This window comes from Ceratotherium simum, chromosome 3, assembly GCF_057802395.1.
Source record: "Ceratotherium simum simum isolate JZ-2026a chromosome 3, ASM5780239v1, whole genome shotgun sequence".
Classification (NCBI taxonomy): Eukaryota; Metazoa; Chordata; class Mammalia; order Perissodactyla; family Rhinocerotidae; genus Ceratotherium; species Ceratotherium simum.
In genome coordinates this window covers 75756169-75782098 of record NC_141902.1, presented here as the reverse complement: position 1 = coordinate 75782098, position 25930 = coordinate 75756169, and the positions used below count along the sequence as shown (strand labels likewise).

Here is a 25930-nt window from a genome sequence, read left to right as displayed (position 1 = left end):
AACTTCCTCAAGGCGAACAGGGGAGTGGAGGTTACTAGTAAACTCAACTAGGGAGGAAAAGGACTTGTTCAAGCAGTTTAGTTCACAGCAGTTTAGTTAAAATTAGGATTCTATCTGGATTTGTCTCCCTGACAAGTATGCCCCTAAGCAGTATTCTAGACCTTTGTTACTCAATGTGAGGTTTGTGAACCAGCAGCATTGGCATCACCTGGGGTCTTGTTAGAAATCAAATCTTAGCTCCCATCCTAGATGTAGTGAAACAGAATCCAAATGGTAACAAGATCGCCGGTGATTCCTATGCTCGTTACAGTTTGAAATGCACTGAACAAGACTCCCTACCAAACCTCGAGTCCTAGAAGCAGAGTTCGGCTTAGAGTGCGTTTGGATGGCTAATGCTCTATGGTTATGTTCTATCTAAGTCAGCTGCTGTTTAAGATTTGTTTTGGAGAGTTACCCAGGTGTGGTACCCTTCCAAGTAGGCAGGGATTTAAAGGGCATGCCCTAGAGGTGTCCTGTCTTACCTCCCCACCTCACAACAGCTTCTAACTGCTATGGCAGAGACATCCCATGATTTGCCTGTTGGGGATGCTCACAAGTTCTAGAAGTATCATAAATCCAAAGACAGTTATGATATTCCAACTGCTTAAGGCTCTTCTGATAGGATTGCCTTAATGAAGAACTGGATCTCTCCCGGTCAGTGGAACTGGAACTGCAAGTTCAGCTTTGTTAAGCAGCCATGTTTAAGAAGATTGGCATTAAGCAGGTGAACAGAGTTTGCCCTGAGGCTTACTCAGGGACTTAATGAGGAAGCAGGTGCATGATTTTATATATTTGAAAAACAGAGGTCCTGGAGGAGTTGTAGCCCCTCCCAGAAAATATTGCTGCAGAGTAAGCTGGGAGTCATGTCTGTTTGCACTCGAGAAGAATCTTCCTTCTGTTAGTCTAAGGAGAGCCCAACTGATTTTCCAGGTAAGGGAGTGGGAGCAACTGTGATGCAGAAACCTAAGGCATGGGGGTTGAGGCAACATGCAGGAGCAGTTTCTCTAAGTCATTCTGTGGTTAAAAGGCTCCAGCCAGAGAGATGAGCTGAACACCAAGGCAAGTGAGCAGCCCAGGACTCGGTAAACGGCCTTTATATTCAGCGCTGGGCCTGTGATCATGTCAGAACTGAGGCTCAAGATCTGCATCTTGCTTTGCATTTTACAGTCAGGTGGCCAGTGCTGGAAAGAAGGAGGGCAGAGTCATCCGGACCAATTCACTGTTGTCTTCCTTGGCCCATTAAAACAATTGTGCTTTTGAGCAGAACCTGGGGTGTTGGGGGTTGAATATAACAGAGGATGTGAATGTAACCAGTATCATCCAGCATCTGTTGAGTAATTGTTTTGTATTGGCCACTGTTCGTCTTGCTTTCCATGGAATATTACATTTTACAGATGATAAAAATGTCAAAGAGGCTAAGTGGCTTATTCAGGCCAGGCTCACACCCAAGTGAAGAAAAGAAGATCTCTGGCTCCTCCCAAACTACTGGGGGTCCTTTCCCAATCTTGACCTCTTCTTCCAACAGAGATGAATCCTCCATGCTGCTTGTTACAGTTGTATCCCCTGTGATTACATATCTTGTATATAGGAATACAGATTATGTAGTTTTCCCTGCTCTTAACTGTGTTTTTTTTCACTTAATATTATGTTTTCAATATTTATGCGTGTTGTATATAGCTCCAGTTGTTCCTTTTCATCTCCAGATAGTATTCTCTCATTATCTGTCTATATCTATTACCACTACATCTATATCTAATACCACTATATATGTATATATGTGTGTGTATACATATATGTGTATAGATATATACTTAAGCATCTTTGTGTATCTATAGTGATGTTAAATATATGTATATATATGTGAATGATATCCTTATAGCTATATCTATCCCACAGTAGATGGGTCCCTTCTATACCTGACGATTGTTTGGGTCTTGTGTAGTCTGCAGTTATCACAAACACTGCTGCCATGAACGTCTAAGTACGTGTATCCTTAGACCCTTATGCTTAAATGTAAGAGTAGACAAAAATCCTTAAACTTAGCAATGTGAAAACTGACAAATGATGATTGTCAATAGATAACTGGCATGTCTAGCAGGAGGTTTGGGTGGGGTTTGAGGGACTGAGGCCTCTGCTTTAGCTGTGGTGATTTTCTGGCTACTTAAATCCAAATTCATTAGCTTGTTCCCATTCTTTATTGGACTATGAACACAATATGGGCCATATGATTCTCTTCTTTGTTGACTTAAACAGAATTGTGTATGAAGGCTTGTACTGAAGTTACTCAGGATTAGCTGCAGGAAAAGCTAAAATTTCAGCCTCTATGTTTTTGTTTTAGCCTATGCTTCCAAGTGTATGGTATATGTGTTAGTTGTTAGTTTATAAAGGGCTTCTGAGAGAAAGGACATTTCCGGTGTTTTATGTCAATCACAGAAAGAGCATCTGTGTGCCTACAGAGTTTATAATTCTTTGATTCTCAAAATTGGGATCGCTAGCCCCTCCTTGTGCATCCTCCACACTCCGCTGCCTCCACAGCCCCCTTCCTCTGCTACCATTTCTGCCAATGTCATTCTCCATGAATTTTCCAAATTTGTCCTCTTGGAGTCTTTCTTTTGTGTATTAATTTTTCCAGATAATTTAGAAGGAGGGTTGAGAGAGGAGGGGGCTGGAAACTGTAATCCAGATGAAAGTGATGGTGGCTCAGAACATGATAAACTAAGTGTGACAGGATATTTAAAATTAGTGAATCTGGGCAAAGGATAAATGAGAATTATTTTGAATATTCTTGCAATTTCTATATGCTTAAAGTTGTTTCAAAATAAAAGTTAAATAAAAGCATGGATATACCCATTTGTTTAATTTTTTAAAATATAATTTATGTTTGTATTTACTTACATATGCATATTACTTACGTGTGCATAAAATTCCTCCAGAAGTGTACACAAACACTGATAACACCAGTGCCTCTGTAGGTCTTTGGGTGGCAGCGGTGGTGAAAGAACAGGGATCTAAGTAGAGTGTCTGTATAATTTATCACCCAAGCTAGCATACTTCTGAGAGAAAGAAGGGGCTATTCATAATTATGCCAGGACAATAGTTATAAACTGAGTCTTTACCAGGCAAATGGGAATATATGGTCATCAGGGGTTGAAAGTAGACTTTTCACTGTATGTCATTTTGTATATTTTGATTTTTTAACTGTGTGAACATATTGGCTATTCAAATGTATAAATAAAAATAAACAGAATTAAAGAACCACTTAAATATTAATAAATATAATAAATATTGGAAACTGGCTAAATTATTATAATATCCTTACAGTGGAATATAAAATAGCTATTCAAAGAATTAGGTAGATCTAGTCTATGAGTACCACCAAAAGTATAAAGCTAAATATCTATACTTGCTTCAGAAGCCAACCTTTTTTCACAATAAAATAATTTTATACATATGTAAGTAAATACATAGATTCTATTTTTAAATTTTTAAACAAATGGGTGTAGTGCTCACTTTAGCAGCACATATACTAAACAAATGGGTGTAGCCATGCTATTTTTAACTTTTATTTTGAAACAACTTTAAACGTATAGAAATTGCAAGAATATTAAAAAGAACTCTCATTTTACCCTTTACCCAGATTCATTATTTTTAAATATTTTCCCACATTTGGTTTATTTCCCCCTCTCCCTATGTGTAAACTTTTTTGTTTGTTTGTTCTGACCAATTTGAGAGAAGGTTGCCACATATGTATTTCCTAAGGACAGGGATACATATTTACATAACCACAGTACAGTTATTAATTCAGGAAATTTAACACATGCAATTCTTTCATTTAATCTATAGTACATATCCCAATTTCTTCAGTTGTCCCAATAATGTTCTTTATAGCATTTTTTTTTTCTGTAGGAGATCTAGTTCCGGTCTATAGATTCTATCAAGCTACCATGCCTTTTTAAAGTCATCTTTAATCTGGAATGGTTCCCTAGCCTTCTTTGCCTTTCGTGTGGTTATTATTTTTGAAGCATAAGGCTGTTATTTTATAGAATGCCCTCCACATGAGTCTGTCTGAAATATCCTGAAGACTGTATTAAAGTGATGACTTTTTGGTTGGCACAACACAATTTTTTACTCTTCTGGTCAAAAATGATGTTTTTTAACTACATCATTCCTTCAGTATTTTGTAGTTGGCATTCTATCATAAGAAAGGACTTTGTTCCCCCTGCCCCCACTCCATTTCACCCCCGCTCATTCCTTATAATGGGAAAGGTATTTAGAAACCAGGGTCTCAGTGTTACTAGTATTATTGCTTTTAGTTCCTTTCAGATATAGGTATATAGATATAGCTATGTATATAACTATAACTATACATGTATATGTACATATAACTATATGTAGTCGTATATAACTATATATAGGTGTATAAAACTGTGTGTGTGTTGTTGTTTTTTTTTCTGTATTTATAATGATACTTTCAATCCCAGTTCAGTCCCACAGGGTTTTTCCTTGCCTTCCTCCATTCCCTGTTTGCATCACCTCCTTCCACATTGAGAACCCTCTCTCCCAGTATCTCCCTGCTCTGTCCTGTCTTCTTCTCGCCTCCTCTCTTTCCCCCTCCCCTCCTCTGTTTCCCTGCCCTCCCAGTGGTTGCCAAACCAGAGAAGCACAATGCAGGCATCGTAGGTTTAATGTAGAACTTTAAAAGAATCACAGTAAATGCAAGCAGGCTTCTGGAAAATGAAAGGGGGTTGGACTAGGAGGATGATGAATACTGGTTAGGCACCCAGGGCCTCAAGTGACCTTGGCTCAAGGGAAGCCGCAGGGACCCTGTCAGGTGGGTGTCACCTCATGAGGGTGAGAGCCTGTCTGCCTGAGCCCTGGGTGGAAGAAGCAGCCCAGGTCCCTGGGCTCAGGCCCAGCCAACCCTCCACAGGGCTGCCACAGTTTTCTATGAGAGGCATATGTGCACTTTCTTCCAAGTTGGGTCCGACATTTCTTTTCCTGTGGGATAGTGGACATAAAGTTATGGTCCATGTGGTGAATTTTCTGTCAGCATCAATCTCTGGAACAGTAGGAAAATACGTATTTTTCAAGTAAAATTGAATGCAAGAGGTGACAAGTTTGCCTAAAGAAGAGGATCAAAAACCTTTTTGGGGCCAGCCCCGTGGTGTAGTGGTTAAGTTTGGCGTGCTCTGCTTTGTTGGCCTGGGGTTCAGTTCCCTAGGCGCAGACCTACACCACTCAGCAGCCATGCCTTGGCAGCAACCCACCTATAAAATAGAGGAAGATTGGCACAGGTATTAGCACAGGGCGAATCTTCCTCAAGCAAAAAGAGGAAGATCGGCAACAGAAATTAGCTCAGGGTGAATCTCCCTCAGCGAAAAACAAAACAAAACAAAACAAAACAACCTTTTTGTTCAACATTGTAATTTCACTGTGGTTGGGGCTCTGAGTAAATGTTGAATGGGTAATTTATTTGTTTTTAAACTTTCAGTGGTGGGAGGACAATTATATGGTTTTATTTAAGGAAGCAAAGGATATTTTATGCATAGAGATTTTTCTTTCATTTTTCCTATGTCGTTAGTTTAAGTTCTTAGAAGATATCTCCATAAATATGTGGATCTGTGCCCTGTTCCATCTGTACATTATTAGAACTGAGTTTTAACAAATTTTAAAAAGCTGTTTTATAATTGGAAGTACATGGCTACAAGCTAATTTTATTTTTATTTATTTATTTTATTTGTGATTGCATAGTCTGTGATTACCAAGAACTTCACAATTAGTTTTGCTTCCTGTTTTTGTTTTCTTTTGTTTTGAGATGAGAGAATTTTATTTACAGAAAAGTCACAGAAGATTAATAAAATTTTATGAATACAATTTTGTTGGCAACAACAGAATCAAGAATAGTTTAATATATAATATCACTTGGTATATAATACATTAAAATATAGTTTTCCTGCTAGCTTTATCCATTAGTTGTTTTATATTTAACAAATATGAAAATAAGGCAGTGTATGGGCCGGCCCTGTGGCTTAGCGGTTAAGTGCACGCACTCCGCTGCTGGCGGCCCGGGTTCGGATCCCAGGCGCGCAGCGACGCACCGCTTCTCCGGCCATGTTGAGGCCGCGTCCCACATACAGCAACTAGAAGGATGTGCAGCTATGACATACAACTATCTACTGGGGCTTTGGGGGAAAAATAAATAAAATTATTAAAAAACTAAAAAATAAAAAATAAGGCGGTGTACATGAAGCAAATTTCCTAAATATTCTTAAATTTTGCTGCCTTCTTCATCAGATACTACTTCAGTTTTAAAACCATCTGCAGGACCGGCCCCGTGGTGTAGTGGTTGGGTGTGCGTGCTCCGCTGCTGACGCCCCGGGTTCAGATCCTGGGTGTGCACTGATGCACTGCTTGTCAGGCTATGCTGTGGTGGCGTCCCACATAAAAGTGGAGGAAGATGGGTACAGATGTTAGCCCAGGGCCAGTCTTCCTCAGCAAAAAGAGGAGGATTGGCATGGATGTTAGCTCAGGGCTGATCTTCCTCACCAAAAAAATAAATAAATAAAACCATCTGCAAATTAAATGGCCTTTCCATTATAATTCTTAAATATAAAGGAGTTAAGCACCAAATAGAACTCAAGATGCATAAAAGAAACAGTCATAAAATTTAAATGGAAAAGATTACCTTAGCAATATCATAAATTAACAAAGAATTTTGCAAGGACTGTTGCATGAAGTAGGTACGTTAAATATTTTATAATATTAAGTCTAGAATATGTTTTACTTGCATTCTTGTCCATACATTTTAAAACACCAAAGCACTAAATGAATGACAGAGGACCATTCCAAAATGAATAGATTGCACCATATTTCAGATAAAAGGAAGATGGACTATGTGTTTTGAATTGCAAGTAATGTTCTTTATCTAAGTAGATAAAGTAGATATCCTCAATGTTTCCATTATCCTTGAATGACAAGATTCTTTAAGTACTGTGTGAAAAAGAGACCATCCTTTTACTGATGGAAGGCTTCTAATCTTATTTGTGTTGGATCTTCTGGATATCTCAAGGCAATTCCATTAAGTAACAGCAGCTCAATATAAAGTGGCTAAAAGAAATCACTAATTTTGACATGTGGATCATGTGGGACACCAAATAACCCATTGATATCTATTAAATAACACTTCATAAAATGTTAGAGATTATCAGCTATGCAGTTGATTCTTGAATGCTCTTTTTTTCACATTTCCATCAGGTAGAGGATAATGGTCTTCTAGAAACTCACCCCAGGTTATCAAGAGTTTCTCCTTATATTCTTTTATATTAAGCATTTTTGTTTTCAGCTTATTAAAAGTTATCAATTCAGAAAATGTCACTATGTGATGTTTCAATTCATTGTGTAGTATATGAAGAGATTCCAGTATCTGTTGCTGCTCATCAACCATTGTTGTTCTTGTCGGGGGAAGAGTGAGAATCTCCCTCTGCCCTTTTCCTTAAGGTTCTTATGGCTGGCCAAATAATCAACAAGACAGGTTAGCAGGAGAAAATAATACCAAGTTTAATAACATGTATACATGGGAGAAACTCAGAAATGAGCAACTCGTCCCTCTGTCTAAGCTGCTTGCTTAAGTATTGCAGCTAAAGGCGAGGAGCATGTTGGGGGCGGGTAGTGGCCTGGGACTTCAGAGGGCATGAAGACAATTCTTTTCAGGGTCATCTATAGATAATGTGGTCAGGGAGAGACAGAGTTTTTGATAAAAGAGGCTTGGTGCCTTTCCTATTGTAACCTCTATTCTACATTATCTTTACAGCCATCATGATAGAAGATCTGTTCCAGGAAGGAGCCACCATGTCAAATTCTTTAGGCATTTAGTGGGGGAGGTCAAATGTCCCTCAGAGAAAACAATCAAGGTAAAGAGATATATTTCAGGGTGGCCAAATCTTGATCTCCCACATTCTGTTTGCAAGTCTTCCTTTAACTTTCCATTTGACTGAATAGTAGAAAGTGCCATTTCAAGATCATATCTCGTTTTTGGAACTCTTCTTTTCCTAATGTTACCAGAACATCTTCATCCAGTGGAATTATTTCAGGAGTTTCTCTCTAACATTAACTGAGTTCAGTGGTTCAGATATTTCACTTGCATAATTAATAATGATAACTGAGCATTTGAATCAGTGAGTGTCCCAGTTCCAACAAGCAATAATTTGTTCTGACATTCTTCTGTATTGTTTCATGTTTCTTCACATTCTTTAATAAGTTTTTTAGCATCTGTAACATCTTCCACATCTGTAGTACTGTCTGGATCTATAGCTTGCTGATTCACTGAATCGTGCTTGTGATTTTCTTAGCCTTATGATAGTAAAAAACGACATGGAACTTTGGGAAAGTCACTTAAATCATCTGTGCATCAGTTTCTTTATCACTTTCAGAGAATGTGCTAGAGATTAAAGAAGCTCAGGGGAGAAGATGTATTTGGAGGACTTGAAGGGAAGCCCACAAGTTAACAAGTTCCTTCAGTTCCCCACCGCTCCAGCTGTCTCTCCTAACCAGTGAGGTTTTGGAGCTGGAGAAGAGTTATACTCAAGGCATGACTGGACATTGGGTGTTAAGGTCTGTGCACCCAGTTCCAGTGTTTAAATTTTTCCGTACCACCAAGCAATTCTCAGACACCAGCTGGGTGTCCTACAATTCAATTCAGTTCTGATACTGTCTTACCAGAGATAGCATCAGATCCCACAAGTTAAGGGCTTATCCCACGAAACTGTCCCCCTCCTTCAGATGCCAATCTCAAGTCTGAGTTGTTATCTGTACTTCTGATTGACTGGCTTTACATTAGAGGTTCCTATGACCCTCCCCTTGAGTTCAATTAATTTGCTAGAGTGGCTCACCGTACTCAGGAAAACAGTTTACTCCCTAGATTACCAGTTTATTGAAAGGATATTAAAAGATAGGAATCAACTGCCAGAGGAAGAGATACCTAGTGCAAGGTCCTAAACAAAGGAACTTTTGTCCCCATGGAGTTTGGGCCCTGAGCCCGGCATAGTGGCATGTGGAAACATTCTGGTTCACCAACCGAGAACGTGGAAGTTCTCCAAATCCTGTCCTTTTGGGTTTTTATGAAGAATCCATTACATAGACATGATTGATTAAATCATTGGCCATTGGAGATTGATTCAATCTCCAGCCCTTCTCCTCTCCCCAGAGGTCAGGGCGATAGGACTGAAAGTTCCAACTTTCTAATCACTTGGTTCTCCTGGCAACCAAACCAGCCCCCATCCTTCCAGGCCTTCTATTGTCACCTCATTAACATAACAAAAGGGACCTTTATCACTCTGATTACAGGACATTCCAAAGGTTTTAGGAGCTCTGTGACAGAAAGGGGGATGAAGACCAAATATATATGTCTTATTATAAGTCACAATATCACAAGAATCCAGTTCCTCACCTTCAGGACTGGAGCTGCATATCCTGTGAGTTGCCAGCAGCCCCAGTGGCAAGTTTCAACCTGTACGGCACTCTCTGCAGCCCATCTCTTGCCACCACAGAGCCACTGCTGCTTCTGTTTTTTAGTTTTGTCTGGTGGCACTCCCCATCTAAGCCGCTGTCTCTACTAGCAATGATGCCAGATACATTAAAAGATTTCCAGTTTGTTTCAGTTTTCTTCTTTCTTAATGTGTCTCCTAGCAGTGAGAATCATTGATTCTGTAATGTTGATTGAAAGTTCACTTTTTGCCAGCCCGTTTGTGAAATTGTTGGCAAAATAGCTATGGCTCTTGTGGGGACCTGATTTGGAAGAGAGAGGGCAAGCAATCAGACAACCTGCTGTCTATGAGAGGATGATCAGCTAAGTACCGTGTGTTTAGGAGCCTAGAGGATAGCCAGGAAGGGATTCTTAGGGAAGACAATGAGTGGGCTGGAACTCAGTGAGCCCAGGGTAGAGAAGTGGAAGGATTTGATGGAAGTTCACAGACAAGGAACCTGAGCACATCAGAGATACAGCCAAAAGACAAAAGGCCTGCCTTACAAACATATGGAGAGAGAAGGGAGAGGCAAGATATGGGGTTTAACAAGTACACAGGACCCATGGAGTATAGGGTGCATGGCCTATGGTGAAGGATTTTCATCAGGGTGATCCTCTGGTAAGCTAGGGACAAGTCTGCAGGATAATTGGAAAAACAAAGAACGAGACCATAGAGACACATTTGGGACTGACTCAAACTGTATTCATTTATACTGCCTGTCAGCAAAGGATGACCTGTGGCCAAATCCGGACTGCTCCCTGTATGTATATGACTTTTGAGCTAAAATGGATTTTTATGTTTTTAAGTAGTTGAAAAAACAAAAGAAAAATACTATTTCTTTAAATTTCAGTGTCCATAAGTAATGTTATGTGGGAATACAGTCATGCCCATTTGGTTACACATTGTCTATGGCCGCTTTTACACTACAGCAGCAAAGCTGAGTGGTTGCAACAGAGGCCTATGGCTCTTAAAGCCTAACATATTTACTATCTGGCTCTTTACAGAAAATGGTTGCTGACCTCTGATTTATACAATTAAACTATTTTTGTTGAATGCCCGTATGAGGGCAGGAACTCAGTTACTTGTGTGTGTGTAATGGGAGATCACAGACTTATCTTAGAGGTTTCATTCTGGTAGAAGTTAGATTTTGTTTAATAGATAGGTTTATTTGCAGTCTAGATAGAAGTACTGGCGTGGGGAATGTGCTTTGTGTTAAGGTGTCTCTGCCTCTGAAACCTCCTGAGAGGCTTCCTGAAGGTTGTGCAGTCCAAGCTGAGACAAGGATGGAGAGAAAGAAGTGCTAGGCTGCAGGCAAGAGTCTGAACTGAGATTTGGATGTGAAAGGACCATGGAGGGATGGGAGTGTTTCTTGTCTTTAATGTGAAGTGGGAAGCATTTTGGGGAAACAGTAGGGAAGAGAGGAGGCATGAAAGGTTCCAAGGGGAGTGACCCACACCAGGTCATTGGATTGGAGATCACTTTGTTCTAAACATGTCATCTCCAGCATGCATGGCCTATGTAGAGCAAATGCAATCAAGAGAAGTTTTAAACAGGAGAGCTTTCAGACAAACGGAAGCTGAAAAGTTGCCCCAAAATAAGGTTAGGCATTAGAAGGTGCTTCCTGCTTTTGAGAAAAGTGAACTGTGGGTATTCACTTTTTGGGATGAGACAGAGAAATATTATGAGTCGTGTTATTTATATTCTTTCTCCTTTTTGCCCTCTTTCTGCTCCTCTGCACTGAAGATCCCCATGAGTGTCCTGTGAATTGTTTAATTAATGAACCTCCTGCTAAAAGATACACTTATTTATATTCCATAATTCTGTGTAAAATGTGTCTCTAAGAATCAGGGACAGCTTAACATGTCCTTTGGCATCAAGAGTTGGGAAGGCAAGTTTGGTGCTGTATTAACTTTCGGGGAACCCAGATTTCTGATATCTGGTAAAATGGTGCTGGGTGCTGAACTATGAGGAGGTAGGGAACCAGAATCTTAGTGGGAGAGGAATTGGATTTGAGCATAGTACAAGTTTGGACCAATGGAATAATGATGGTTGAGGCCAGGGGAGTGGGGCTAACAAAATTTTACCTATTTTTAATTATCAACAGAATTCACTGTAAATTAAAAAAAATGTATATTTTACCAGTAACTTATAAAGCTATTACTAGAACCAAAACAATTTCCCTGGAAATGTATAATATACTGACTTTTTTAGTATTTTTAAAATTTGCAGCTGGACTTGCATTTCATGCATCTAATAATTTGCTCGTTCATCATAATGCTTTGCGCTATTTTTTTTATTGTGGTAAAGTACCTATTACAAAAAAATTGCCGTCTTAAACATTTTAAGTGTACAGCTCAGTGGCATTAAGTGTGTCACACTGTTTTGCAATCATCAACTATACATCTCGAGAACTCTTTTCATCTTGCAAAACTGAAACTCCGTACCCATTAAATAACAATTCCCCATTTCTCCCTATCACTAGCCTCTGGCAATGACTATTCTATTTTCTGTCTTTATGGATATTGCTCTTCTGGGTATCTCATATAAGTGGAATCATTCAATATTTGTACTTTGCTCTCTGGAGTATATTAGTCACATAATGTACTCAAGATTCATCTATGTTGTAGCCATGTGTCAGAATTCCTTCCTTTCTAAGGCTGAATAATATTTCATTGTATGTACATACTACATATACATACCACATATGATAAATCTATTTTTAATTTTTTTGGGAAACTATGTACAGATGAACTCATAGCTGATGCACTGTTTTACATTCCCAACAGCAAGGCACAAGGGTTGAATTTCTCTACATCCCTGCTAATGCTTGTTATTTTCTGTTTTTGGTTTTACTTTTTAATATAATAGCCATCCTAATGGGTATAAAGTGGTATCTCATTGAATACTGATTTTTACTGATTGGTATAACTTTGGAGAAATGTCTATTCAAGTCCTTTGCCCATTTCTTAATAAGGTTGTTTTTGTTGTTGTTGTTGTAGTTGTTGAGTTGTAGGAGTTCTTGATATATTTTGGATATTAACCCCTTATCAGATATATAGTTTGCAAATATTGTCTCCCATTCCGTGGTTTGATTTTTCACTCTGTTGATTTGATGCAACAGAAGTTTTTAATTCTGATGTACTCCAATTAAACTATTTTTCTTTTGTTTCCTGTACTTTGGATGTCATATCCAAGAAATCATTGCCAAATCTAATGTCATGAAGCATTCACTAATGTTTTCTAAGAGATTTATAGTTTTAGCTCTTAAATTTAGGTCTGTGATCCATTGCAAGTTAATTTTTGTGTATTATGTAAAGTAAGGTTCCAACTGCACTGTGGATATCCAATTTTCCCAGCACCATCTGTTGAAAAGACTGTCCTTTCCCCATTGAATGGTCTTTGCACCCTTGTTGAAATCATTTGACCTATACGCAAAGGTTTATTTCTGATCTCTTTATTCCATTGGTCTATATGTTTTGCCTTCTTTTTTAAAAATATTTTTTAGGCTTTACATTTCAAAATCAACCTTTTTTAGTATGGCATGCAGGAATAAATTCTGTGAGGAATATTGTTAATCACACTATTCTGACCAGGAATCCCTGAGAACTTTTGTGATGTAGGCCAAGTGACTAGGGTAGAGATCAGAAAACTTTTTCTCTAAAGGGTCAGTTTACTCAAGGTCTACTGATTTAAATGTTATCTCATCCAAAAACGCCTTCACGGCAACATCCAAGCTGATGTTTGACCAAGTATATGGTTACTGTGGCCCAGCCAAGTTGTCACATAAAATTACCATCTTCACCCCTTGTCAACATGGCACCCATATACATCTCCTTAATCCATACTTAATTTCCAAATAAAGACATTAGCAATGTCATACTTCTGCCTAACATGATACAACTATCTAGCATAAAATGAAAAACTCACTCACCCCTTCCCTAGAAGAGAAGAGAATGCAAAGTCTTTGGGTGATGTTCATTATTTTCCTTGATATCCTGCAAATGAAATATAAAGTTAACAATACCTAAATACCATGATATTAAGTTACTATGTCTTACGTTATATGATAAGGAGATAAGAGAGGGAAGAAAATAAAGATATATATGAACATACAACCACACAAACCTATCCATAACACAATAAGGAAAAACACTCATCACTATTACAGTGTTCCTTCCTGTAACTATCACATGGTTGTAGCTGGTGTTTATAACTTCTTCCACTACCCATCCTGTATCCCCTCTGCCTTCAGCAAGCACCTCAGTTGGTTGTGATTGACCTGGTGGGGTGACCAAAACTTCATTCCTGAAGGGTCTGGGCCATTAGTAGTCTTGCCTGGTTGTTTCAGTTTTCCACTGGCTTTAATTACAGGGTATAGTAATGCTATGAAATGCCCTAAGAGATCTCCTATATTTCAGACATACTCTTTACTACCTCTATTGTGGAGTAGTAGTCCAATTTCCTATTGGTAATTAGGATCAATCACTGCAGGCAGCACAGTAGCTCCCTTATTTGTTGATTCAGAGACGTGAGGAGCCCAAAGTAGCTGAGTGGCGGTCTCAACTTTCAGTTCAGTGGAATCATTGTTGGGTCTTTTGTTTGAAGTATCCTTCCCTTTGGAACTAAGATCACTTCTGGTAGAGCATAAGCCACAGGGACAGGAAGTAAAAATTTTGCTAGAGGGTCACTAGGGTTAGTAGTGAATGGTGCGACTCTCATTTCTACCCTTTGATTCCTGGACCTGTGAATCCTGGCTATCAGAGAAACTGCACCATATAATGAATGCTGATTCATATCATACAGCCTCCTGAGAACCTTGCCGCAGTTCTACAAGGTATTGCCCCTAGCTGGCACTGCATTTGAGTTTTCAAAAGCCATTCCACCCTTCTATCAAGCCAGCTGCTTTAGGATGGTGGGGAACGTGGTAAGAAGAGTGAATTCCATGAACATGGGTCCATTGCTGCACTTCATTTGCTGTTGTAGGGGAGGAAAATGTTTTCCTTGACCTTCTCAAGGTTCCTGGCTGGGTCGCACAATTAAACTTATAAAGACAGATTAACAGAAGAAAAGAGTGCAAATTTATTTAATGTAAGTTTTATGTGACACAGGAGCCTTAATAAAGAATGAAGACTCAAAGAAACAGTTAGACCTGAGGATATTTATGCTAGGTTTATTTAAGAGTGGGAAGGCATGGAACAGAATGAGAGGTTAAGGAGTATGAGGTAATTGTAGTACACTGAGGGAAATTTAGAAAGGCTTAGTTGTTTGGATTTTTCTCGGCGTCCCTTTGTCTTTGGAGATAAGGATGGTCCATTCCTCCAGATATAGGGAGGACATCTCTCACACGAGGGTTTATGGCCTGTTTCAGGGAAGAATGGTGAGGTACAGGCAAGGTAAGAGTGACCTTCCTGCTTCTGTCATATTCTCAAACTTCTTCAGATTAAAATATTTAATATGCCAAGGTGCCATATTTGGGGGTAGCATGTCCTGAACACCATCACTTTGAAGTGAGTTCCTTAATCCGAAACAATGCTGTGTAGAATACCAGGATGATGGATATGGCATTCCGTAAGTCCATGGATGGTAGTTTTGGCAGAAGCATTGCAAACTGAGAAGGCAAATCCATATCCAGAGTAAATGTCTATTCCAGTAAGGACAAAATGCTTCCCCTTCCATGATGGAAGCAGTCCAATGTAATCAACCTGACACCAGGTACCTGACTGATAACCCTGGGAATGGTGCCATATCAGGGACTCAGTGTTGATTTCTGCTGCTGGCAGATTGGGCTCTTAGCAGTGGCTGTAGCCAGGTTAGCCTTGGTGAGTGGAAGCCCATGTTGCTGAGCCCATGTATAATCTCCATCCCTGCCACCATGGCCTCATTGTTCATGAGTCTGTTGGGCAATGACCGTGTTGGCTGGGGAAAGGGACTGACTGGTATCCACAGAATGAGTCATACTGTCCACTTGATTATTAAAGATTATCATGCGTCTGGCCATTTCTTCTAAGCAAAGTGAACAACTAGGTGCACTGCTGGAAGTTCTGCCCACTGGAAGGATTTCCTTTTACCACTGTCCTTCAGGAATATCCCAGAAAGAGACCATCATCCTGAAGCTGTCTACTTTCAGGTGGTGTCTGCATATCATGCAGGCCTGAGTTTTCTCTTCCTCTGTTATATGATCATAGGGAACTTCCATGAGGCCATATAATCAGCCAATCTCATTTTAACCATTAATTTTTTTTTTTTTTTTTTTTTTTTTTTTTTTTTTTAAAGGTTTTATTTATTTTTCCCCCAAAGCCCCAGTACATAGTTGTCTGCCATAGCTGCACATCCTTCCAGTTGCTGTATGTGGGACTCGGCCTCAGCATGGCCGGAGGAGCGGTGCCTCGGTGCGCACCCGGGATCCGAACCCGGGCCGCCGGCAGCGGAGAGCACGCACTTAACCGCTAAGCCACGGGGCCGGCCCTTAACCATTAATTTGAGAAAAGTTTTTCGAGGGTATCATATCCATGGTCACCCAGAACCTTGCTTCTTGTAAGTATGTGATTAGGGGTATCCAAAGGTGATATTTTGCATATCTCCATTGCTACATCATACCATGGACAATCCATGCTCTCTTTACTACTGGATATAGACTTATTAATGCCTTTAAATCTAATCAGATTAAAGAACCAATTGCAGAAACCCTAGAACCAAGTCAGAAAACTCATCCTTAAGATTCTGTTCCTTTAGAACCACTCTCAGTACTAAAATCTGTATTAGAGTTCTCCTGAGAAATAGAACCAATAGAATGTGTATATAGGGTTGGTCTCTCTCTATCTCTCTTTTGAGAGAGAGAAAGATTGAGATTTATTTTAAAGAATTGACTCATGTTATTGTGGAGGATGGCAAGTCCAAAATCTACAGGGTAGGCTGGCAGGCTGGAGACCCAGGAAAGTGTTGATGTTGCACCTTGATTCCCAAGGCCGTCTGCCGGCAGAATTCCATCTTCCTTAGGGGGACCTCAGTCTGTTTTCTTTTAAGACCTTCAATTGATTGAATGAGGCTCACCTACATTGTGGAGAATAATCGACTTTACGCTAAGTCTACTGATTGAAATGTTAATCCCATCTAAAAAATATCTTCACAGCAACATACAAATTAGTTTTTGACCAAATATATGGGTACTTTGGCCCTGTCAATTTGACACAAAAAATTATCATCACATCCAGATAGTAAATATTTGTGTGTTTATGGAGCATATGGTTTCTGCTGTATAGGGGAGGAAAACGTTTTCCTCAACCCTCTCAGGGTCCCTGACTGGGTCAGAAAATTAAACTGACAAAGGCAGGCAAGTATATTTGATAAGTTTTATGTGACACAGGAGCCTTCATTTCTAAGGAAATGAACATCTGAAGAAAGAGTTAGACCTGATTGTTTTTATGCTAGGTTTGATGAGGTGGGCAGTCATGTAGAAATATGATAGGTCAGAGAGTATGAGGTTAGTGTAGTAAACTGGGGGAAATTTAACAAGGCCTGTTTGTTCAGATTTTCTTGGATTCCCTGTGTCTTTGGAAATAAGGATGCTCCTTCCTTCCAGGTATAGGGAGGGCACCTCTCACAAGAGTTTTTTTATGACCTATTTCGGAGGAGAAGGGTGGAGAGAAGATCAAAGTGACCTTCCTGCTTCTGCTATTTTCTCAAACTCCTTCAGCTTAAAATATTCAATATGCCAAGGTGCCATATTTTGGAGTAGTGTGTCCTGAATCCTATCAGTTTTAACTACTCAACTGTGTAGTGGTAGCCATTGATAATATGTAAACAAATGGGCATGGCTGTTGTGAGATAATAGAAAATATGTTGGTCTTTGCTCCCAGTTCCTGGCACTGAGCTCCTAAAACCCCTGTAATTTCCTAAGTGGTAAGAACGTTAGGAGCATCTCTTGCTCTAATATTTGGTCTTTTACCCCTGTCCCTGACACAGGGCTCCTAAAAGCTTAGTAAATTCCTAAGTGATAAAAGCACTAGGAAGAACTCAGAGTGGGCTGGTCACCAGAAAGACCAAGCCATGATTAGAAGCTTGGATTTTCCAGCGACCCTTCCTCACCCCCCGAGAGGGGAGAGGGGCTGGAAATGGACTTAATAATTGATCATGCCTAGGTGAGGAAGCCTCCATAAAAATCCCAAATGTATGGGATTTGGAGAGCTTCCAGGTTGGTGAACTCATCCAAGTACTGGGAGGGTGGTACACCCCAACTCCACAGGGACAGAAGTTCCAGTGATTGGAACCCTCTCAGAACTTACAGTAGGTATCTCTTCATCTGGCTGTTCATTTGTATTCTTTATGACATCCTTTAATAAAGTGATAAATGTAAGTAAATATTTCCCTGAGTTCTGTGATCCGCTCTAGCAAATTAAGAGAACCCAGAGGAGAAAGAAGTCACAGGAACCCCCAATTTGTAGCCAAGTTAAACAGAAGTTTTGGGTAATATGGGGATCTACTACTCGTGATTGGCATCTGAAGTGGGGGGCAGTTTCGTGTGACTGAGACCTCCAGCTATGGGATCTGACATTATAACCAGGTAGATAGTATCAGAGTTGAGTTAAATATGAGGACACCCAGCTGGTGTCTTGGAGAATTGCTTGGTGTGGAGAACCCCACACACACACATTTGGTAACAGAAGTATCAGAAATGAAGTATTCTGTGTGAGTGTGAGACTAAAGGAGAAACACATAAGAGGTGGAGAACTGGATTTTTCTCTACTCAGGAGGGAAAGACTGGGTTTTTCTATTCAGCTATGTTCTAATTACACTTTATTATAGACACGGAAATTTGAATTTCATATAATTTTCATGTCACAAAATAGTCTTTCTTTTGATTCCCTGCCTACCATTTGAAAAATGTACAGGCAGTAGATGGGATTTTGCTGACCATCTAGGGTGTTCTTGTCTAAAGCTTGGACACAGTGAGAATGTGCAACAGTGGTGGATAAAAGAGTGTCTTTTTTGTTTGAGCATTCTCAAGAAGAGTAAGCACTCTCTTTCCTCACTCAACCTCTTCCAGAGCTGGTCCTGGGATTTTCCAAGGCTGCCATTAGGAGAATCTTCCTCCTGCTGTTCCCCCAGATTGGGGGAAGGAGCCTACAGCCAAGATTTCTCTCTCCTGGTCAGCTTTCTTGTGAATGAATGAATTATGCAGGTAATGAAAGGTTGCCACCCAGTGCCTTGAGCTAGGAGCCGGTCTGGGCAGTTTTTGGACTTCCTTGCTGAAGGTGTGTGTGTCCTGTTTTGTCTTTTCACCCAGCTTTCTTCTTGGGCTTTAGGTTGATATATATGGATTTGTGCAAACCCTTTGTGGAATTAAAATGATAATTACCGTTGGTAGACTGTCATTACAGCATAGGGTAGTGGTTAAGAGCAGGGACATGGGAACCAGAGTGCTGAGTTGGAATCTGGATTCAGATACTTGTGAGCTGTGTGACTTTCAGTGTGGTTCTTCATCTCTCTGGGCCTCAGTTTTCTAATCTGTAAAAGGGATGGAGGTAGGAAATAAACTCATATGGTTGTTATTTGGACTAATGTTAAAGTGCCTGTAAAGTCACCTGCTGCATAGTAAGAACATGTATTTGTAAAATAAATAATAATAAAAATAGCTACTCACATACAACGCGAACTTTAAACCCTATAGTCTTTATAGTTTTTTTTGTGTGTGTGTGAGGAAGATTAGCCCTGAGCTAACATCCATTGCCAATCCTCCTCTTTTTACTGAGGAAGATTGGCCCTGGGCTAACATCTGTGCCCATCTTCCTCTGCTTTATAAGGGACGCTGCCACAACATGGCTTGATAAGTGGTGGGTAGGTCCACGCCCAGGATCCGAAGCTGTGAACGCTGGGCCGCCAAAGCAGAGCGCATGAACTTAATCACTACACTACTGGGCCGGCCCCTCGTCTTTATAGTTTTATTGCCTTAAGTTTCTGCTTCTGAATTTTTATTTTTGTTGTAAAAAGAACTTTAGTCTCTCTGTGGTACCATTTTCAATAGTGTTGTCTACATTCCACAAATTTTTAAGATATAAAATCATTTTACCTGTACTTCAAATTGTTTGCATTTTATTTTATGATTTTTCTTTTATATTTGTTTTAGTTTTGATATATTAGAACGAGATTTTCAAAAATGTTTTAGTGGATATAACTATTTTATTTTCATATTAGCAGAAATGCTTTTTATTTAAGACAAATATAATATTTTAAAGACTCTTCCCCAAAGCCAGAAAAGATAGACTGAGGATTGTCTAGTGGTCACAAACAATACTTTATAATATCTTGTTTCATATTTAACAATTAATGATTTTATATTTTGTTCTGTGATATAGTTATGTTTGTTTTATTTTAAAGATTTTATTTATTTAATTTTTTCCCCCCAAAGCCCCAGTAGATAGTTGTATGTCATAGCTGCACATCCTTCTAGTTGCTGTATGTGGGATTCGGCCTCAGGATGGACGGAGAAGTGGTGCCTCTATGCGCACCCGGGATCCGAACCCGGGCCACCAGCATTGCAGTGCGCGCACTTAACCACCAAGCCACAGGGCCGGCCCTGTTTGTTTTATTTTAAAGTGTTTTTTCACCTCCTCCAAAAGTCTTTTATCCAAGTAGCAGCACATCTTATTTTCATGTCTGGGTAGGACTTTTTATATTTGCCTCAAATTCAGGAAATACAAAACAATTTATATGACTCAAAACATCTCAATCTACCACTCACTTTCCTACAAGAATTTATTAATGTTTCATCAGTATTTCACAGTTTAACAAAAAACTCAATATAGAAATCTGCCTTCAAAACAAAATAAACTTTCTCTCTGCTCCTCCCTGCTCTCAAACTTTTTTGCTAAGATTGACCAAGTTACCTCACAAAATGTCAAGTCTGTGTATTTGAAGTTATCACTGTTTATTTGGATTGTTTCAAAAAGCAAGAAAATTCAAAATAAAGCTATTGGAATTTATGCAGATCTTGTCCAAGCAGCGGACTTTCTGGGGACCAGAATGTGTTTAAAATCCAAAGACCTCATAGTTAGAATCTAACATTTTCTTCTGGCTGTTTCTCAACATCTTCAGTATTTACCTGCGTGCTCCTCACTCTTTCTGATGGTGGGCTGGAGTTTGATAATGGCTGGAGGGTGGGCTCCAAAACCAGGGAGGAAGACTGGTGTTCTTTGTTCTTCACCTGCCAGGGGACTGCTAGGGCTAGAGTGGGGAGTCCACAGGCTGTGTTAAAAGCAGAAAGTAGGAAGGACCACCCAGGTAGAGAGAGCTGCAACAGGTGCAGAGTAGAGAGATCACAAAGACCAAATACGTCAGAATGACTCTGCATCCTTGCACTTTTTCTGTGAAGTTCCCTTTTCCTTATTGATTTCTATGAGTTCTTGATGTAATGGCTAGATATTAATTTACTAAGTATATTGCAAATGGGTTCTCCTGTCTCTTTTCTTTTTTTTTTTTTTTTAAAGATTTTATTTATTTATTTTTCCCCCAAAGCCCCAGTACATAGTTGTCTGTCATAGCTGCACATCCTTCTAGTTGCTGTATGTGGGATGCGGCCTCAGCATGGCTGGAGGAGTGGTGCCTCGGTGCGCACCCGGGATCCGAACCCGGGCCGCCGGCAGCGGAGAGCACGCACTTAACCGCTAAGCCACGGGGCTGGCCCCCCCTGTCTCTTTTCTTTTAACCTTATTTATTGTGTCCTTTTGCCAGACAAATTTCCTTGAACAACTTTTTCTGTACTATTTGCTTGTTTGCTTTTTATTTGGTACAGTTCATAAATCAAATGACATAAAATTAAAAAAAAAATTAGAATTAGAGAGATTTTTCAGTGGGACCTCTCCCTTCTACCCTTTTCCACCAGCCTTCTTGTCCTGTGTAGGTCACTATGTTAGGACATTTTTGTATATCCTTGCTTGATCTGTTTTTTTTCCCCTCTTAATTAACTTTTTTTTTTTTTTTTTTTTTTAAAGATTTTATTTATTTATTTTTTCCCCCAAAGCCCCAGTAGATAGTTGTGTGTCATAGCTGCACATCCTTCTAGTTGCTGTATGTGGGACGCGGCCTCAGCATGGCCGGAGAAGCAGCGCGCCGGTGGGAGCCCGGGATCCGAACTCGGGTCGCCAGCAGTGGAGCGCGCTCACTTAACCACCAAGCCACGGGGCCGGCCCCTTAATTAACTTTTTATTTCAGAAGTTTTATGTTTACATAATTATTTCAAAGAAAATACAGAGAGTTCCCCTATACCTCATACATATATTTCCATATTATCAACATCTTACATAAGTATGGTACATTTGTTACAAAATAATGAACCAATATTGGTACATTATTATTAACCGAAGTTCATACTTTATTCAGATGTCCTCAGTTTCTCCATAATGTTCTTTTTCTGTTCTAGGATCTCATCCAGGATAACACATTACATTTACTATTCCTGTCTCAAGGCTCTTCTTGGTTGTGACAAGACTCAGAAAGTTTCTCAGACTTCTTTGTTTTTGATGCCCTTGACAGTTTTGGGATTACTAGTCAGGAATTTTGTATAGAATGTCTCTCAATGGAGATTAAAAAAAAATTGATTTATAATGCACATATCATAAAGTCCACCTTTTTAAAATTGCACAATTCAGTGTTTTTTGGTATATTCACAATGTTTTACAATCATCCCAACCATCACCTATCTAATTTTAGAACATTTCATCATCCTGTACAGAAACCCCATAACCTTTAGCAGTCACTGCCCATTCACCCCTCCCCCATTCCCTGACAATCACTAATCAGCTTTCTGTCTCTATGGATTTTCCTATTTTGAACGTTTCATACAAATGGACTCATACAAAATGTGGCGTTTTGTGTTTGGATTCTTTCGTTTAGCATTCAGGGTTCATCTATTTTACAGCTTTTGTGTTTGGATTCTTTCGTTTAGCATTCAGGGTTCATCGATTTTATAGCTTTTGTGTTTGGATTCTTTTGTTTAGCATTCAGGGTTCATCTATTTTATAGCTTGAATTAATATTTCATTCCTTTTTATGATCAAATGATATTCCATTGTATGGATGTGCCATACCACATAATATTTTGTTTATTGACATTGGGATAGACATTTGGGATGCTTCCACTTTTTGACTATTATAATAAGACTGCTATGAAAATTCATGTACAACTTTTTGTATAGATGTACGTTTTCACTTCTTTTGGGTTATATACTTACCAGTAAAATTGTGGGTGATAGGGTAACTTTCTGGTTAAATTTTTAGGTACTCCCAAACTCTTTTCCAAAGTGGCTGCACTATTTTACATTCCTATCAGCGATGTGTGAGGGTTCCAATTTCTCCATATCCTCAATAACACTTGTTATGGTCTTTTTGTTTATAGCCCTCCTAGAGAGTGTGAAGTGGCATCTCATTGAGTTATTCATTTGCATTTCCCTAATGACTAATGATGTTGAGCATCTTTTCATGTGCTGATTGGCCATTTGTTTACCATTTTTTGGTTAATCCTCTATTCAAATCCTTTGCCTGTTAAAAAAAATTTTTTTTCTCTTTCTATTGTTGAATTGTGAGACTTCCTGTATTTGCTATATCATTTGCAACTATTTTCTACCATTCTGCTGGTTATCTTTTCATTTTCTTAATAGTGTCCTTTGAAGCAAAACTTTTTATGTAATTGTGATGAAGTCCAATTTATTTTTTTTTCAGTTGCTTGTGCATTAGGTGTCATACCTAAGAAATCATTGCATAAGTCAAAGTCACACAGATTTACACCTATCTTTTCTTCTAAGAAATTTATGTTTTAAACTCTTACATGTATGTCTTTGATCTACTATGAGATAATTTTTGTATGTGATGTGATATAGGAGTTCTGATCACTTTTTGCAGATTCTCCAGCTATAGTTGTATAGAGAATAGTTGTAATCCAGACTTGATATCCTTTAAACTCATATTCCTGAGCGTTTGACTCAGGGATAAGTCTAGACTTTGGAAAAAATGGAGTGGTTGGGAGACACATCAAGGTCTAGTGGCACAGTCCTTATAGCAAAGTTTACTGGTGAAGTCTCCTTTTCTGTATATTTACTTCCCAACTGCAGGATATGCTCAATCAGGCTTATAAGCTAATAAAAATTATCCTCCTTAAGTAGATGAGTGAGCCAAAATGGTAGCTCTCTTTAGATTGTCTGTAGGGTGCAGGGAGCCCATTGTGCCTTCTCTGGCATCCAAAGCCAGCTTCTTAATGCAGTAGAGCAGCCAGGAAATTATGAGGAGAGTAGTCGGAGTTGTCAAAAAGAGCAGGCTAGAAAAGGTGGAAGATGGGTCAAGAAACTAGACAATCAAGTACATTAGAGTTGAAAACTAAGTATAACTTTGTTTTATCTTAATATTTATTTTTAAATTCTAAAAGCAATTAATGATCACTGCAAAAAGTATAAACATGGTAAAAAGTAAAAAACAAAACCAAAATAAAATACCCAAATTGTCACAACCCAGAGGAACCTAGAGAGATGACTACTGAACATAATACGTGTGATATCTTGCAACAGGAAAAGGATATTAGACAAAAAATGAGGAAATCTGAATAAGGTATGGACTTTAGTTAACAATAAAAAATATATACCCAATTTGCACTCCCCTGGGAAGGACCTTTTCCAGGTGGAAGTACCACAGTAATATTTGGTGCAGTTCTAAGAGCCAACACTTCTATAGAGCGTTTAGTCTGTATCAGACCCTATTCTAAATATGTATATTAACTCATTTAATTGTCAAATCATCATATAAGATAAGTACAATTCCCCTGTATTATACAGATTTGGAAAATAAGGCAGGGAAAGTTAGATAACTTGCCCAAGCTAACACTGCTGTCAAGCGTCAAAGCTAGACTTTGAATCAAATGAGTCTGAGTTCAAAGGCATGGTTTTCATCACTAGACTATAATGGTGTATGGTCTTTCATACTTTTTTCAATATGCATGTGAACATCTATTTACATAACATATCCACATATAGTTAATCATTATATTTTGCTATGCACTCGCATGATTAGAGTTGACTTTCTATGTATAGGGGGTTAACTCAGAATAGTCAATATGCCAGAGTGGCATATTTTGAGGTGGCGTGTTCTGAACTCCTTCGTATGTTACTTCACATGAATATGTAAAATTGAACTATTATAAATTGTAATTTTTGTAGGTCAAAAACCTGTTAGATATTGATAATTTCACATGGTTCAGTCTAATACTTCTTTCTTTATGTCAGGCATATTGTATTTTATTGTTTATATATACATTTATTTAGATTATCTATCTTCCATGATGCACATTACATAGTTTCAAATATTTTATTATAGAAGTGTGCATTAACATGTCTCTTTACAGTTGTTTGAATATAAGATCATTGGGAACACTAGCTTAGGGAGATGGGGGGTGGATTTTAGCCATTTAGTCACCAGTAGTCCACCTTTACCCTCAGTTCTTTGATATGGACAATTGAGAAAAGGACAAAGCTATGCAAAACACTATGCAAATACAGCTTCAGGATTATTTCTTTAGCTTCCACTTCTCAGCATTGTCGTTTTCCATGCTACTATTATGTAGAAATTTTGGAGTTACTAAAGTGTCCATTATATCTGTAGACACAGTATCATTAGAAAAAAAAATCATGTATCTGTTTATTAGTGTTGCATGAAAGCGCTATCTCCCCCACTTCGGATATCATTGATTATTGGTTAAAGTTTAAATGTAGCCAAGTAAAGGCTCTTGTTTTATGTAGGGATCCAAGTTCACTTTTTGTTTTACAAGAAATGAATAGCCAATTTTCACAATTTAATGATCTATCCATTCTGTACTGGAGAGTTTAATTACTTTATAATTGGTTTGGCATAATTTACAAAAAAAATTGCAGAAATTAGAAAAAGGGTAAAAAAATCCCACCAAATTTGAACAATACAACATCTTCCTAGAGTTGTATTTTCTTCTAGACAGGGCTTCAGGTATCTAGCATATTTACATTGACTGTGGTTGTGCATCAACTTAACTTTTCCAAACCAGCATTTTTGGTACAGCATATAGGAAGACATGAGGGTGATTGTAAATCAGGATTGCTTGGCTAGTGGTGCCTGCAAAGATTTGTTGGGGAACTAAGTATTATTTCCTGAACATTTTACACATATTTCAAAATAGGGAGATGTTGCCATTAACCTCAAGATAGCCGTGGTCCCGAGATTCCCCCTCTCAAGGCACCACCACCTTGGCCGCTTGGAATCCAGTAGACACCATCCCCTAGTTCTTCGAGTCTGAAAGGGCGCTGGCGCCCCCGCATTGCGGCAGGATCTCAGCTCTGCGGCAAATGGACGCGCATGCGCGGC

At 39.0% G+C, this 25930-nt stretch overlaps 1 pseudogene; it reads right to left on the bottom strand.

Moving 5' to 3' along the window:
- Positions 1-7053: 7053 nt before the first annotated feature.
- Positions 7054-25884, bottom strand: LOC101396993 (centromere protein K pseudogene; annotated as a pseudogene).
- Positions 25885-25930: the final 46 nt, after the last annotated feature.